This window comes from Lagopus leucura, unplaced genomic scaffold (genome assembly GCF_019238085.1).
Source record: "Lagopus leucura isolate 7727_CA_CO unplaced genomic scaffold, USGS_WTPT01 Super-Scaffold_100040, whole genome shotgun sequence".
Classification (NCBI taxonomy): Eukaryota; Metazoa; Chordata; class Aves; order Galliformes; family Phasianidae; genus Lagopus; species Lagopus leucura.
In genome coordinates this window covers 2,888,012-2,903,656 of record NW_024962289.1, presented here as the reverse complement: position 1 = coordinate 2,903,656, position 15,645 = coordinate 2,888,012, and the positions used below count along the sequence as shown (strand labels likewise).

General features: G+C 45.6%; 1 long non-coding RNA gene across 1 annotated transcript in view; it reads right to left on the bottom strand.

Moving 5' to 3' along the window:
* Positions 1 to 1,096: 1,096 nt before the first annotated feature.
* The window catches only part of LOC122186837, a 43,333-nt gene continuing 28,784 nt past the window's right edge, over positions 1,097 to 15,645 (bottom strand). The window contains exons 3-4 of the long non-coding RNA XR_006181195.1: positions 2,744 to 2,832; positions 1,097 to 1,296 (exon numbers count right to left, since the gene is read on the bottom strand). This is a non-coding gene — a long non-coding RNA (uncharacterized LOC122186837). The remainder of the gene's footprint in view (positions 1,297 to 2,743; positions 2,833 to 15,645) is intronic.

The window sequence follows — 15,645 nt, the reverse complement described above, 5'->3', positions numbered from 1 at the left end:
TGGAATGTGAATGCCTTATCCTCCACCCTTCCATTACAGAGCTTGTATTCCTGTAACTCACCCATCAAGACAAACCTGCCAAGATCTTTCTTTGCAATCTAATAAATAACAATAATAAGCATTCTACCAACTCATACTTCTGCAAGCTGGCAGTGATTTATATTTTTGGCTCTTGCATCTGAAATAACTGAAAATATTTAATGAGATAAATGAAAAATCTTGCTTCTCGTTCTGAAGTGAAGTTTGCCAACCCGGAAGGTCTTTAATAACGATTTTCTGATAAACATACACTCACTGGTTCTCCTCTTGGCAGCTACATTTTGATTGAATTCCTCTACATCTGTATATCATGTATGCAAATGTAATTACAATCAGTTGAAGGGAAAAAAAACAGTACAAATTTGGGGATTCAGTCAAATAACTTTGACTTTGAAGAAGCTGTGTTCCCAATACAAATAAATGGAACAGCTCAGGAAATCCCATGCTCCTGCCAAGGGGATTTTGCCCCTGGCACAGAGCAGTGCCCGCAAGTAGTGTTACTGAGTTATTGCCTGGGGTTTCCCAGCTGGAATAGTCTGTGCTTGTACCTTAGAACTTATGGGCAACCAGTCTGACTGCTCCAAGTAGCATCACAGCCACTGCTCTGACTCCGTACAGATGGGCTGTATCCTATCTTCAGGACAAGAGGTGATGGCCTCAGGTTATGGCATGGGAGATACAGGTTGGATGTTAGGAAAAACTGATTCTCGGAAAGAGTGATGCTGCATTGGCACAGGCTGCCCAAGGAGGTGGGGGAGTCACCATCCCCAGAGACGTTTAAAGAAAAAGGTGTCATGCTTAGGGACATGATTAGTGGGCAATACTGGTGATAGCTGGATGGTTGGATTAGATGACCTTAAAGGTGCTTTCCAACCTTAATGATTGTATGATTCTACATACATTTTTAACATATGAAATTCTTGCTCATAAGCTACCAGCCTTGAAAGACTGTGCACTGGACGCCTGAAGTTCCCATCCAGAGAAAAGAGAGCATGTTCATGAGTATGTGGCTGAAGGTAATGATTGCTGTGTTAAGGATTAAATTAAAGGTTTTTTTGCACGTACCAGAGCACCTACATGTACTTGAATCTCCTCCACTGTGCACAGGACCAGAGGATACACAAGATAACACCAGCAGATCAGAGCAGTTCAGGCCCAGAAGCCAAGTGCCTGAATCTCATGTTCCACAGGTGAAGCTCTGCACATCTTTCATCAAGTACTGGACATGATGAAACAGTCCTTCAAGGGTGGGTGCAGCTGCAGTGAGACATGGTGGGAATTAGTTCAACAGGGCCTAAATGGAGCAGATAGTGTTAAGAGAAATGCTCTTGATTTCAAGTGTGCTCTTAGACCCCATTGACCCTATCGAGTAGCAGCTATTGGCCCTTCTGCAGAAATGCAATAACTCCAAATCTTTTGTGGTACATCCCAAATAAGGTGACAGTCCCCAGATCCCCAGATAAGCAAGGGGGATGTGAAGAATGCTTGAAGTTATGGGATGGTCAGCAAAAATAATTGTCAGGTCTGGAGTCCCTCCTGTGCACCATGGCACTTCTGGGTTCATTCCCACTGACACTTGTGGTGGTGCACTTGGAGAGGGCTGGGGTCCTGATAAATACATGTGTACATAAACATATGTATAAAATATACATATATTACTTTCTATTAAACGTTGTTCTTTAAATCCTCTTTTGTGTTCCTTAGACTCCTGCCCAGCAAGACTATATGGTAATATATCCCATGCAAGTTTCTTAAAAAGGAATTAAAAAATAAATTTTTATGATTTCCTGTTTGGAATTTCCCAGAAAGAACCATTTGCAAAATAAAGTAACTTTTGTGCAGCATGAAATTTTTATTAACCTGAACAAATGAATACAAACCTCAGGTCATGCTCCAAATAGAGAAAAAGGAAAAAGAAAGGAAGGCCAGAGCTTAGCTAAATGGTTGCCTAGGGCTTGTGATTTTCTAGCTGCTGAAACATCAAAAGTGTGAGGCTGTTCCATGGAGAGGGGAGAGACGTATTTCAGGATGGACCTGTGGACTTCAGGGATGAGATGTCATGGTGAATGGAAGATACTGCTATACCAACACACAGAAAATAACAACAACAAAAAATTACATATGGAGTTCTGGGGGAGAAAATAGGGGTGAGGGCTCAGGAAAGGAAGGAAATAATGCATAAGATTGTATTTGAGCTTTCTGGATCAGCATTTATCACCTGCTCTCCAATCTGAGCTATGGGCTAGCCATTCTTCAACAGCCAAAAGCGCAGAAACATGAGCGCTCCTCATTTCTGACCTATTGTTCTAGTAATTTGAGACAAAGTTCAAGGGAGACCTATGTGTGCTTCTCTAAGGAAAGTGATATAAAAGTGGTCAGTGTTAGGCTGTCTCTCTTTTCAAATACGTCCATTGGCCCAAATGGAGTCTGACCACCACATCTGGAACAGAACGTCTGAAAACTGAGCAGGAGAGGAAGGGGGAGCAGGATGGGTAAAAACTCTTCCATAAAGGCTATTTCATTTCAACAGTGTCAAAAGATTTTGTTTCAGATGTCATGTTGATTCATTTCATTTTGACTTTTGTATTAAAGCACTAATTGCATTATATATAAATGTTGACATTCCATGAATATATTAATACATTAATATTGCTGTAGAGTATGACAGTCCGTACCAAATGAATGGAAAAGACAGTGCACATACCAGATGTGTGAGTCCTGTCTAAAATGAAACTTCTCGTGGCCTCAAACATTTTCAGATTTTCTTTCTGCCTTGTGTTTCATCTGTTCCTCCTGTATTGGACCAAAACAGGCTGTCTGAGAAAGAGCTGCAAGGAAAGCAAAGCTTATAGCAAGAGTACAATATCATAAAATCATAGAATCATTGAATGGCCTGGGTTGAAAAGGACCATAATGATCATCTGGTATCAACCCCCCTGCTATGTGCAGGGTCACCAACCACCAGACCAGGCTGCCCAGAGGCCCCTGTGTCCTCACACTTCCCAGAGCAGAATACCAAAAGTCCAAGGACCTGTCTCCTCAGTCTTGTTGTAAATATGTGCCCTTTTGATGTCCTCTATCTCCAAGTTTTGGCTCCATTTCACTTGGTCTGCTCTTCCATGCTCCCTCCAGCGCATCACACCCAACATAGTGCTGTTGGTGTAACGGTCAATTCATTCCTCTGCCAACAACACTGAGACACCAGCTGCTCGTGTAATGCAATGGGAAACAGAAAATATCTAGCCCTCAAGAAAACTCAGTGACGCTATAGAACTTTGCTTTAGTTTAATACCCACTGACACTCACTTTCTGCTAGCATCTAGAGAGCGTTGCAAACAGGGTCTCTTCCCTCAGAGGGAAAATATGGTCACAAAATATTTTTCCTTAATTCTTAAACAGAATTAAAAAGGGAAAGAATGTTTGAGCTTCTCGGTTTTTGGAAAACAAAAACGTTTTCTTTTTTTTTTTCTTTTTTTTTTTTTTTTTTTTTCTGTTGAATTCTTAAATTCTTTTGCCAAAACCCCAGGGCTTTTGAATTTTTGTCCAAAAAATAATACAATTTGGTTTTGAGGTATTCTTCTGGCAAGAAAATGACATTGTAAGGAGAGCAGATGCTTTCTCTAGAAAAATACCATTTTGTCAAAAGCACAGTCTTCCATCTTAAGGGACGTCTATGCCAGAAAGCATCTGATCAGCTCTCCTAGAATCCCTTATCCTCTTTCAGGGATAAGAGACATGGTGGCTGTATTTTAACAGGATGAGCCTTCTAAGAATAGTTACTGGGGAATCACAAATATCTGATGCGATCGGAGCTTGGTACATAGGATTTATTACAGGAGCCAGTCTGATGTTCCAAAGCATAGGATCCACCTAGAGCTTAGCATGCAATTGCTGTTAATAAAAAGACTCCATACTTAAATACAATTCCTCTGTTGTATAAATATATATTTCCTCAGCGGGACATTGTGGTTACTTTAAGAAGCTGGAAGACATCAGAGCATCACGTTCCAAGTTTGGCATTGAACAAGAAGCCACCAGAATTAAATCAAAGTACTTCTTTCTGGCAAGCAAAGCAAGAGTAATGAAAATTCCAGCCTTGATCCTCTGCCAGTGGTAGGCAGCAAATTGAGTGCATGCCTACCACTCCCAAACTGAAGTCCCTTAGTCTTGCCCAGGATGCCAACTACCAGAAGTACAAAAGATGAAAACAGTCTGCCAGACACAGCAAACCAAATCACTCTCTTCATTAAGAGGAGCTCATTACTTTCTCTCAGCTCCACCCACGAGCAAATCCACCCTGCTCGACCCTGCTGGGACTGATGAATGGAGGTTGACAGCTTGTGGTGAAGTTGGTATTCCAGGAAAGAAACTGAGGTGCCTCCTCCTGTCACCTGGAGCTGCCCGGATTCCCACCCAAAAGATGCACGTTCCTCCCAGCAGTAAGGTGCAAAGTAATGTGTTTAAGTGAGTCAGGCTGGGCAGGTGGCTGGAGAACAGAGGAGAGGAGGCTGAGTTTGGAGAGGAGGCAGGTTTACCAGGACTTTACCTGGGTTGTGTCTCTCAAAGATCTGAGTAATGTCAATTATGAAGAGGAAGTGAAGTTGCTATTCTTCAAAGCAAAACTATCTTACCATGGTACGTGACACACACAGTGCTACGGAATTGCCACAGATTAATAGAAATGAGGCTAAAAAGCCAGCCTTTCCTGCTGGACAGATGTAGCAGCCTTTGTAAGCATGGGAATATTACCACAGTGCTGGATTTAGCATGGAGAGGAGAGACTTTTGCAGTGTCTCAGCCCTACTTTCAGATGGGATGGGAGTGAGAATGTTTGATCTGCACTGATACACCTGGAGGTGCCATCCTGCACCAAGTAAGAAAATAGACTTTTGAAAATGTAGAACAGAAAAGGAGCCTGTGAGATTTTTATTTGAAAGTTGTAACAGTGGATCCTGATTAGTGACCACCTTCCTTAGAAAACACCAGCAGCTGCCTTTATCTATACGTTTACTTCAAGCAATGTGCCTCTTGAATAATTAATGTGCATAAGTGCCCAACTATGAAAATGCAGAATGAAATATTAAGTAGAGTCTGTACCAAGTGGGAAGACATTCGAAAGGGAAGGAATAAGAGTAATGTCATTCACTTATTCCCAGGGAACATCCCCAAACATCTGGAGCAGAATACAAAGTGGATAAATACAAAGTGGTCAACAGGAGAAGAGCAGGTGGGTCACCGATATTATTGTCTGAAGCCATGGGCCCTCGCAGAGTGGGACAAACAGGAGAAAATTACTCCCAGCACATCTGCCTGCACACGCAGAGCATCTTTGCCTGGCCACAAATTGGTGAGCTCTGCAGCTCGATATGATTAACGATGAGTGCAGCTCATGGAGATAGCTGCACAGGCTGAGGTGTGTGGTTAACATCCCTCCCAAAGGATGTAAGCTTGGTAAGCTCCAAATCTGCTTCTGGGAGAGAGGTGCTTTGGAGTGACCTGAGAGTAATCAGCCTTAAGACGGAGAGAGCTATTTCTATTATCACTGCTGGCAAGAGCCATGGTTATTGATTGTCTCAGGACTGAGAAAACTTGGGTAGGAGGTAGATACAGATATCGGGAGTATTTAGTGTAATAAACAGCCTGGAAGTGAAGTTAAACTTTACACTCCAGAGCTCAAATCATTGTTAGAAACTGAGCTGAAATTACTTGTGGGCTACAGATAACCACCCTCGGTTTTCACTGGGAATTCCACATCTTTGGCTGGCAGAAGTAGCATCTGGGGAAGGCTGATTTGTCCAGGTTTATATGGATGTATGGGGAAGGGGGTGGGGGGTGATGTTTACCTGTATTTCTGGTTTTCCAGAATTCCTGATTGGAGCAGATGTGTGACATCTCCAGCCAGGCTGACGAAAAGCAAGGAATGCGCAAACCCAACCAACAATCCATTTGTGGTAGCTCCAACACTTTTGGTAAGCACTGGCCTTACCACAGGCGTATCACAGTGGTGCCGGGTGTATGTCAGCCTCCAGAAATGTTGGACATGAGCCCCACAGCCCATGTCTGTCTAGGAAACCCTCAACAAATATACAGAAATGCTGGGTACTGGCAGTTAGATGTAAAATGCTGTGTTTAACGGCCCTGTTCTCATGACCAAACTTTTCTCAGTGCCTTCACAAAGTGATGCTTCATGGTATGCAAGCACAACAGTGTTCCTATCCTGCTTTTCCACCTTGGTTTCTGTCAACCCATGGTGAGACTGTCCTGCCAATCTCTGACTCCAAGAACAGGGATTGCCAGCAATTAATCCCAGCAGATGGGGGCTACAGCTGAGTGTGGAGAGGAGCGGAGCAAGCACGGCCATGAAGAGCACTAGGGGAAATCTGCAAAGCAGAAAGAAGTGGCTCTCAGATGGGAAGCACTGACCAAAAAAAGGAACAAGCTCCAGCCTGGGGCAGCTCACATCATACCTGGGTGTTAAAGTCCAATTTCAAACGTCAGAAAGTACTTCCTTGAGAGTAAGAACAGACTCTCAGCATCCCATCTAATAACAAGGGGTTGAATTTTCAGTTGGCTGAAATCTCCATAAGCCCAACCCGACGAATTTACAAGGAGCTGAGATATGTCCTGTTCAGCCTGAAAATGAGAACCTCCTCCATATGTTTGCCCTCCAACTCCTCACAATGAATACTCTGAATCATCCCCAGCCAACTGTATATTTGTTATTTGCTGTATTTATTTCCAATTCCAGGATTAAGAAAATGACTCCAGTACTATGACATCCATACAATTAAATGTATCATTTTCCCATCGACGGGCTGGCTGTGCCAAGCTGGGCAGCTCGGTTGCTGTCTCCATATGGAACACATCTCTGCCTGCACAAGCCTCGAACGTGACAATTAGAAAAGGGCTGGGTTCCCCTCGCATCCATGAGCAACAAAGCACTCTGGAAGCACTTAGTGGGGCTGAGAGGACCTCACTGTATTAGCAGAGCAAGGGGTATCTCTCAGACCTTTCCACTGGGACTGAACCCTCAGCCTTAACCATCAGCCCTTGTGGAAGTGATGTCCCAAAGCTCTCCTGCCCCAAGCAGCACCAGGACCCCACTCAGTGTCTCCCCTCCTGACACATCCTGGCGGAAAATGTTACACAAAGATCCAAAATCTGAACAATTTTGGAGCAACTGGACCCTGTGGCCATTTTTTATCTGGGGCTTTCCTCAGCACCTGCCAGGTCAGTGAATCCTGACCCTTAAAGGCCCACAGTTCAAAGCACAGCTCCCTAAAAATCATTTGGTGGTAGCAGCCCTTGCACCCTACCTATCCCCTTTGCTAAAATAGAAATTGTTCCCCAGTCCAACAGCTCCATGAAGGTCTGGTTGCAAAGCAGGTGTCTGCACTGTGCCAAGCACAGCAAGACACGGCTCCTTTCCCAGTCACTGCAGACCCTGCTCTTCCCATGCCCACCTTCCAGCAGCACATCTCTGCAGACAAGGGGACTGCAGGGCAGAGTGCTGAGAAATGACTGTTGCTTCCACAGATGAGGACATGACGGAGGAATTAACCTGAGATGCCCTGCACATCTGACCCAGATGTGACCTTCTCTTTTGCAGCTCCTGAGATGACCTTGATCTCATTCAAGTTCCCTCTGCTCCTGAGGTTGGGTTACACCCGTGGTCCTGGACTCTGTTTTAAGTCTCCCGTGAATAACCGTGTCAGATCTTCACACAGCTATCTCAGGAATGCTGCCAGGCTGATCTCCATACTTACTCAAGGTGACATTGATTCATTTTGCCTCTCACTGGTGAGATTACGCTTTCATAATGTGCTTTCTAACATCCTCACCCATCCACCAGCAGCATCCAGCTCCCATCCCTGACCTCTATCACTGACAGCCCCTGGGATTTGGGGTTTTCTCCTCAGCAGAACATGCACCCAGAGGCACCTGGGGTTCAGAGGCTGAGAGATTGCATCCAGAGAAGCACCAGAGGTCAGGTTTCATACTGAGGTTCTGTCCTAAACTGTAATTATTTCATATTCACACCACGGCGTAAATCAGGAATAACTCCAGGGAGGGCAAAAAAAAAAAACAAACAGCACTTGGGGATGGGAAAACCATTCTCAGATCCAGACCCCAAGGTGCAGCCAGAGGGGAAGAATTTCATCTTAAGGGGTTCACAAGAAATTGCTTTCCTATCCAAATCACCCATGCAGGAATTATACCCAAGCCTCCCCACCACTACATGTTCATAGCCTGAACCCACACCTCCTCGCTGACACTCAAGCAGTGCTGGAAAAGAGACATTCCTTCTTGACCACAGAGGTGATCTATGTGTAATATGTGGTTGAATGGTGTTTAGGTAAGGGACTGGGCTTGTGAAACACACCCAGGTTTGTGTGCTCTTCCAGGCTTCTGGGGAGAGTGTAAAGAAAGGATTCAGCACTGGGGGAAAAAAAAAATAAAAATGAAAAAAAGAATGAGAAAAAACAAAGAAGGAAAAGACATCTGGAGTGCTGCACGAGGCCCTCTGCTTTTATTGACCTAATTACTGGGGTAGCATCACAGGGAAACCCTGTTCAGCAGGAGGAACGAGCAGCTGAGGGCTGAGCTCAGAGTAAACAAACCCAGCACTTGCCACGTGTGCATGTTTCCACCACACTTCCATCTGACTGTGGTCACCCAGAGCTGCAGCACAGAAGTGACGGCAATGAGCAAGGGCTCCTGCCCACACAACACCAGGATGCAGCATCTCCATGATTTGGTTCTGTTTGGTGCAAAAAGGATCATGCCAGAGATATTTGGTGGACTCGCAGAGTCATAGGATGGGAAGGAACCTTAAACATCATCCACCCCCAATACCCTGCCATGAGGTGTTTGCTCCCCACCACATCAGGCTGCCCAGAGCCCCATCCTTGGGGCACCTCCAGAGATGGGGCACCCACAGCTTCTTTAGACAACCTATCCCAATGCCTCACCATTCTCTGAGTTAAGAGTTTTATCCTATCAATATAATATATATATATATATCGCCAGACAGTGAGTGGAGGAAGCAGAGCAAAGCCTGTGTTTGTGGATGCAGGGGAATGAACGTGAGCTCAGAGCTTGTGCCAAAGGCAACCTTCTTCGAGTTTGGGTAGTAGGGAATGAAGGCAGAAGAACACAAACACCGCTTTCCGTTATGGCACAAGTCAGTGAAAAGAAATCTGCTCAACTTACCCCCAAAAACAATCCTAAGTCCAACAAAACTCCTTTTAGGATGGAGCAGAGAAAATGCCCCAAAACTCTGGGAATGGAAACTTTTGCTCCTTGTCCATGGTCTACTGTGTGTTTGCTAGGGGCCTCCCTGAAGGCAAAATATCTGCTGAAATGTCTGCACCTTTCCTGTAAATCAACCCTATTTTCAAGTTTTAAACATAGGAAGTGAAACGGTGCTCACAGGACATTCTGTGCAGGTTGAAGTCCATGCACATGCTGCCCGTGTCAAGCTGGGGCAAAGAGCAGGTTTGATGAGATGCTGCCAAACAAAAATCCTGGGGCTCTCTGACACTGGGCTTTCTATCTTTCAACTTGCTGCTAATGACCTTTTACCAATACTTATTTCAATTTAAAACCAGGATTTTTACTGGGAAAAGATATCAGTGTGAATGTTTCTGAGGTACAGCTTTTGCTTGCTTGAAAACACACTTCTAAAAGGCCATGTTTGCTAGAACAGCTTGTGGTGTTTTGGGAGAAAACCTTCCTAGTTTTGACTAGGAGGGTAACAGATAGCTCAGAGGTGAGATAAACAAGAAGGAAGCTGGGGAAATGGGAGTTTTTATCAGTGTTTTGGCCATCATGCTGGCCCATGCAGCTCTTGCCCAGTGCACAACAATCCAGGGAATGTCAACCTTGATAGAAAGGTTTGGGGCACGGATTTCCAAACTCAACAAGAAGTCAAGGTGAAGCTGTTGGGCACTTGGGAGGGCTCAAGGAGGAGGAAACTTGTTAGTCACAGACAGGGCATGCCCTGATCTCTACCAGCAAGGCTTGTTTTCTGTCATGTCTCAAGGCAGATCAGAAACTTCTCTGTCAACATGTCAATAGACACAACACAGATGCTTTGCTAGTCCAAAAGCCCATTTCTATCAGTAGTTCTGCTCTCCTAATCCAGCTCCCCACTAAAACTGCTCTATTTTTAATCATAAGAATAGAAATATCTTGCCTAAGAACAGTAAAGGATGAATAACAGAGGCAGGACTTCTCTTCAGAGCTGAGCACAGCAATATCACGTTCTCTGGGGACTTGGCATCCTCCAAACCTTGCCCAGATCTGGTGCTCTTTGGGGCAAATGCTGCAGCAGCTTCCCAGAATACTGCAATTTTAAGCAGAGAAAGGAAAAGAAAACAGCAAAATCTTTTAACAGGACATCTTCATTGTAGTTGCAAAACGAAAATTTGGGGAGAAAATGTGTTGCCTGCTGATAAGAGGTATTTTTTTTCTTATTAAAACAAATCACCAAGGCTGGATTGAAACTTCCCATCCTTTGCTGCATTTTCCTTTGCCACTGCATTCAAGGATGGACTCTGCAGTCTGAAAGCCACAGATATCATGCTAAACGTGCCTCTGAGGGCACACAAGTCCTCTCCCCTACTACTCCTGTTCTGTATTTATGGGACAGATTGCAGCTGGGCTACTGGTGCTGCCTCAAGAGATGACCCACGCTGTGCTCATACATCTGCACCCAGACCATGCTCCAGCAGCACCCAGCTGAGGGCTGCCCTCTCCCTCCTGCCACTCCAGCACTGTCCCCAGATGCCGGTCAGTCCTGTGGGGTGGGAAGAGCCCATCTGGCCTTTCACTTCCAATAAGAGCCCTGGAGACAACCCTCAGCCACAACACAGAGCAGTGGGATCACTGTGATGGAGGGAAGTGTTGGGGGCTGCGATTGAGTTTGGTGCAGGGTCTGAGCTATGGGCACCTGCACTTATCACAAGCACAAGGTGACAAGGACAAAGCACAGGTGTCAAACATGCCCAGGACATCACAAAAGACAAAACCTTGATGCCCTGATCTCCCAGAAAAAAAGAGACAGGCTCTCTTCAGGCCAAGGAGGAGCTTGCAGCACGCCAGGATGTTAAAAGCTCACAACAGTTTTCCCTGAAACAAAACATGAAGGGAGCGGAGCTGAGCACTGTAGAGCAACCACTGATCAGAAGTGAGGGTGACTGGAGTGCACCATGAGTGCAGCTGAAGCTCGTCCCACTGCTCCTCCCAGAACTGCTCACACGGGATCTGGTGGGAACTTTTAGCTGCAGTAATTTATTTTTTTTTATCAGATTCTGCAAAAAGCAGGTTTTATCTGTTTTTGCAAAAGCAGGTTTTTGGGGACGATGAACCAGGCAGGGCCCCAGTGCTGCCCATATCCAAATGAACCACTCCATCACTCAGCACAGCAAAACGGAAACCATGGTCAAAATTCCAGTGCTCTCCAAACCCCTCGTAATGTCTTTCCAGCTGTATCTAATGTTCACTTAAAAAGTCTTTTGGCTTCATTAATAATCTAAACAGATACCGTGGCTCTAATTAGCAGGGTAATTGGAGGGCACAGATAGGCATGCGCTTAGGCAAGAATTGCAGCAAATGTTCCATCAGTGGGAATGAGCAAAGAAGAAACACTCATCTGCACAAAGACCTTGTATTATCACAGACTGCCAGGCAAGGCCTCAGCCCTACAGACAGAGCCTTGGCACAGGGCAGCATGACCAGGCTGACGATCACATAACCCCTCCCCTTCACAAGCAAGGATTTTGTACATGGATACATTAACGTCACGTCCCACCCGCTGCTCAAGACAGCTTTCCAGTTCCTATGGCATTGGGAGTGGTGGGGGTTAATTATATAAGAGTTTCCAGAAGTTTTGATTATGTCATGGATGTGTCACACAAATGTACGGCGCAGGAAATAGCTGAACTTCAACACCTAAAATTAAAAATTTTCAACATCCTCTTGTTTCACTCCTTGAGGTTAGTATTGGGTGAGAAGTCCTGCTGGTGACAGCAGGATCTTCATACCATGGGTCTCCTACGGCACTGGAGGCTCTCTTGCTTTTTAATCAATGTTCAGATCTTGCAAGTAGCGTGTTTTCTCCAAAAAGACCTTCAGCACAGAAATCCTTGGCAAGCCTTGCTGCTGGCTGTATCAAGGCCATGTCTGACTGACTGTGAAAGATGCCACAGCCTTGGGAACACCGCATGGCATTCGCAGCACCACTGACAACTGCCTGGTGTGGAAATGCATTGCTTTAATGAGTGCAAGTGCTTTGCCAGGCCCTACTCGCTTGTGCTCAGAAGTGTGTGACTTGTGGTGGACCTCCTCCAGAGCTAAATGATAATAATTAGCACACCACCTCCACTGCGTAGCTGAGCATATGCCAGCAAATATGTACGCATTTTACAAATAAAAGACTTATTTGGCTTTTTTTTTGCATCTCTGTATTGCAGGCAGCCTAGCAGCCCACAGCTCCCCTGGACAACTTTGGAGCTGGGCAGGGCCAATTCCCACCGAGATGCACACAGAGCCATGTGCTCTGACAGCCCCCTGATGCCCAGCCACATTTCCTTGGGTTTTGGGCTGCACGGACAAAACTCCAGGCAAGATTTCTACTGATTCCTCCCATTTACAAACACAGCAAAGTCAGCCATGCAAAGACAAGTTTAACATTTCTGCCTCTTGCCACTGCTCTTGGGAAGATGAGAGCAGCACAGCTGTAAATACTGTTACATCTTGTGACATGTTCCAGCCCTTTCTAAACAAATCCAGTTTTGTTTTGTTTTGCAGACATCCTCCCTCGCTGCCCTAGGAGACATTCCCCTCTCCCACATTAGCAGATGGGAGAAGTTTCCTTGTGCAAAATGAGGGCCCCTTCCATCTTTGCATTTTGGCTGAGCTCTCAGGGTGGGAACAGCCCTCTGGTGATTTCAGCCTCACAGGCAGCAGAGCTCAGCTCAGGGTGTCCCCTGGCTCAGTGGTTCTGGTGCCAGTCCCTGCAGGTCCCTGAGCTGCCCCCAGCCCTCCACGAGTGCTGGATGCTCATCACACCACCAAAGCAAGGACAGCAAACACATTCTCCAAATTCCTTCTTTTTTTGCATCATTTTGAGCTTGAGATAGAGGAAAATAATTTTTTTCTGCCAGCAAGACTTGCATTTAACCATAGCTTTTCCTTTCTTACCCTTGAGGTATTCCTATGCCGGGGGTTGGTCTTGGAGCAAACTCCCAGAGCAAGGAGGCCCCTAGAGTATCAGTCACTCCAACATTTAGAACCATCAAGTCATTAAGGTTGAAAAAAATCTCTTAGGTCATCCAGTCCAACCCCAACCCGTCCCCATCATGCCAACTGACCATGTCAATGCCACATCTCCATGGCTCTCGAACACCTCTGGGGACAGTGATTCCATCACCTCCCTGGGCAGCTGTGCCACTGCACGACCACACTTTCTAAGGAGAATTATTCCCTAGTATCCTATCCAAACCTCCTGTGGTGCAACTCCCTCTTGCCCTATGGCTGTTAGCTGGGAGAAGAGGCCAACCTCCACCTCGCTGCAACCTCCTGTCAGGGAGCTGTAGAGAGTAGTAAGGTCTCCTCTGGGTCTCCTTTCCTCCAGACTGACCCATCCCAGGTTCCTCAGCCACTGTCCATAATGCTTCTGCTCCAGAGCCCTCACTGCTTTATCGCCTTTCTCTGGATGTGCTCCATGGCCTCCATGTCTTTCTTGTAGTGAGGGGCCCAGAACCAAAGACAGCACTGATGTGTGGCCACACCAAAGCTGAATGCGGAGGGACACTCACCTCCTGCTCTGCTGGCTGTGTTATTTCTGATACAAGCCAGGATGCCATTGGCCACTGGGCACTCTATTGGCTCATATTCAACCTAGTGTTGACCAACACTACCTGGTCCATTTCTTCCACGCAGTCTTCCAGCCACTGCCTCAAGCCTGCAGCAATGCCTGGGGCTGTTATGACCAACATGGATTTAGCACTTGGTCTTTTTGATCTTCATCCTATTGGCCTCAGCCCAGCAATCAGATCCCTCTGTAGGGCCTTCCCATCAACACTTCCCTCCATCTTGATGTCATCTGTAAACTTACTGTGGCTGCTCTCAATTCCCTTATCCAGATCAACAATGAAGATGTTAAACAGATATTAATTATATTTGCACTGGCCTCAAGCTCCTCTGATTTCCTGCACATATTAAACATGCAGCAGGAATTGTGCAAACACATCCTGAGAAGCATGGCTGTGCAACACGATCACATTTAGCACCAACACATTTCTCACTCACTTTGCTGTGCCACCACTGGCAGTGCTATTAACAACATGGCCCCTCCCAAAATAATTCGTCTTCATGAGCTGGGGACCAAAAAGCCACTAGATCTGCTGCTTCCTCTCCCAGCATCTCTCACTGCTGGAGCAGTGGTTCCCTCATGCTCAATGCTGAGCTAAGGCACACACACAGTTATCCTCAGCAATAAGATGCCTGTCAACATATAAACCAATTAGGTGCAGCTTTTGTGTTCATAATAAAGCTGGGCAAAATGCTTTCTCTGAGTAAGTGCTTTCAAGTGCAAAATAGCTTCTGAAAGAATCTGACAGTTTGCACATGAGGTTTCGGTTTGTTCAGGGTTTGGGTTGTTTTAATGCTAGTAATGAAAATTCTTGCATTGTTTCAAACCGAGGGACTCAGTCTGGGTTTTCAAGAATGTTTCCTACACACGTACACACTTTCAGATGTCCTTTCTTTCTCCTTAAGTCATGGGAGGAGCATGGGAAAGGAAAAGGGAGAAATAGTGGTTGAGAGAAACACATTGGAAACAAGGATTTTCTGTCTTTTAATCAAATAAACTTATTTAAAATCCAGGTTTGTGTGCATTTCCAAGGAAGACACACGTTTGGGGCAGGAAGCAGCTATCCTTTCCATTTCCATTTTCTAATTACCAGTTGACCACTGGTATCACAGCCTGGCTCTTCCCTTAAAGACAACCCTGAATTCTGGATGGAATAGGAATAGGGAAATACAGGCATCTCAGTGAGACTACAGCTGCCCCCAAACCTGTTTTTCCCCCATGTAGAAGAGCTGAAGAACACGAAATTGGTCCTATGTGTCACATAACTTTCCAGAGGACAGCATGAACAACTCCCATTTAGTCTCAGCGGAGGCGTTAACCAAGTTTTGTGCTCGAGCTTTAAGCGCAGGGCACTGTGGTGAGGCTGCATGATTTATATTTATAATAATTTTTTTAAAAGCTCATAAAAATGAGGACCCTGAGAATGACTTTAGCCTCATCACAGCCACGCAGCTGCACGGCTAATTGCTATTTCTTGCCGATAACATGGGAATTACAGATATTAAGTCATTATCATCTCCCTCTAGTGGTTACGCAGCTCCGCCGGCCCTGCACACACACAGAATTGCAAACAGAAAAGAGGAGCCACAGAGAAGCTGAGTGTGCACCACGGAGCCCTGTTTGCACAGCTTGGAGATTAAATGCAGCATTTTGATCTGGCTGGCTGAGCACACGAGCTCTCCTCCTCCCTACCATGCCCTAAGCAGTCACACAGCATCTCTAAATGA